This window comes from Cyprinodon variegatus, unplaced genomic scaffold (genome assembly GCF_000732505.1).
Source record: "Cyprinodon variegatus isolate N-32 unplaced genomic scaffold, C_variegatus-1.0 Scaffold436, whole genome shotgun sequence".
Classification (NCBI taxonomy): Eukaryota; Metazoa; Chordata; class Actinopteri; order Cyprinodontiformes; family Cyprinodontidae; genus Cyprinodon; species Cyprinodon variegatus.
This window is the reverse complement of record NW_015150889.1, coordinates 91,644-93,507: the sequence shown is the minus strand read 5'-3', so window position 1 is coordinate 93,507 and position 1,864 is coordinate 91,644. Positions and strand designations below refer to the sequence as shown.

At 36.7% G+C, this 1,864-nt stretch overlaps 1 long non-coding RNA gene across 1 annotated transcript; it reads left to right on the top strand.

Moving 5' to 3' along the window:
* Window positions 1-453: 453 nt before the first annotated feature.
* On the top strand, window positions 454-1,847 carry LOC107093628. The gene is made up of 3 exons (XR_001481627.1): window positions 454-531; window positions 690-946; window positions 1,628-1,847. It is a non-coding gene; the product is annotated as an uncharacterized LOC107093628 (long non-coding RNA).
* The last annotated feature ends 17 nt before the right edge of the window (window positions 1,848-1,864 follow it).

The window sequence follows — 1,864 nt, the reverse complement described above, 5'->3', positions numbered from 1 at the left end:
ATATTTATTTTTATATGGCACGAGTTATAATGTAGTTGTTTAGAAAATAAATGCATCAACTTCACAGATAAATCTCCCTGTATTAGAAGATTCATTTTGGCATCTATATTATTATTTATTTTAGCACATTTGTTTTACAAGTACCCCACTGTTTGGGATCATTTATGCACAGTGTAATAATATGATATGACACCCCTCTCTGACCAGCGATATCACCACATCTACAAGATTTTGTTGGGGAAGCACTGTCCTTTAATTTTTTTTTTTTCTTAAATTTTTATTATATTGTAGAAGCATCAGATCAGGACTCAGTATCGACCACTTCTCAAAATCAAATGACTGCGTGGCAAAAACAAAAAAATCTGATTGGGACATCTCTAAAATATACCATATACCATTATAAGGTATAGGGTTATTACACACTCGAATTTAAGCCAGGTCTGTTTATTTTATAGATAACCAAAGTTCTCCTTGAAGAATACCCAAAACTGCGACAGTTACGTGGTGGCTGGCTTCTTCAAAAAGCCACTGGTGAGACTATGATGCCATGTTTGTTGAACAAATAACCATACAGTGTATCATTTTTGACAATATTTGAAAAAAAAATACAATGATATATAACATTATGATATTTAATAGTATAATATACAATATTTACATTTTTCCATGAATGTTTTGTACTTTTTAAGGTGGGAGTGGCCAAAGGAAAACCACTCCGCTACCCCAGTCCTCAATGGGTTACACATCAAAAATACTGAAGTCCTCCTCCAACAATGGGAAGAATACCATCTATATCGTCCCATTACAAGAAAAGATAGACACTGTCCCTTTACCATACAATGCACCAGAATTCGAGAATATGCCAAAAAATGACTGCATGACCTGCGGTGAATCAGTTCCACTGCAGCTGCTACCTTTTCACCTTGAGTCTTGTCAGTGTGATGATGTAAGTAAAGTGATTCAGTGTTGTGAAGGCTAGATTATATGTAATTATGGGTCTTATAATTTATAGCCTGGCAAACCAATCTGACTAACACCATGTATGAGATACACAGCAAGTCAGTCTGGGTTCCTTGATTGGAAAGTGGTTTCCACTCCGGTAAAAAATTGACTGGACCAATCACAGCACAGAAGGCGGGACTTTGCAATAAATCTTTTTCGGCAGCTTAGTTCTTTTTTTTATTTTTTTTTTATTTAACATTACCTATATTTATACAGGTAAGTCCCATTGAGATCGCAGTCTCTTTTTCAAGGGAGACCTGTTTACCTAACATACATATCTTTAGATAACCATAAATAACCAAAAATAGTAAGAATGGCGGCCGCAGAGAAGCGACTATATAACAATGCCATTCTGTTGTATCAAATGAGGTGCACATGTCCTTAAAACCACATTATCTTGCTGCTCTGAGGGCTTTCCTCTTACAAAAAGATGTTTACGTCACTTCCGGGTGCCTCTGACTGATTTTCTCCAGTTCAGTTTGTTCCTATTAGTCTCGCCTCTCGCTCGCATTGGAAATCAGTCTCCAGCGGAGCAACCCAGACTGACTTGCCGTGCATCTCATACATGGTGATAGTCAGGCTGGTGTACCAGGCTATATAATGTTTGCCTGTCCTTTGAATGCAGAATGTGGAACCTGTAGTGATAGCGGAAAATGACCAGGAGGAAGATATCATTTGTATGGTAAGCAATCATTTAGACAGAAATTGACAAAAGTCAGAAACTACTATGAAGGTATCCAAAATTTGTCACAGATACGTAGAAGGTGGATTTCACTGATTGGAGACCTTGTGATGTAAACATTATTTTAACCTCAAGAAATCTGTCATTTCAGTGTCACTTAATGATGGTCTAAATTGTTGA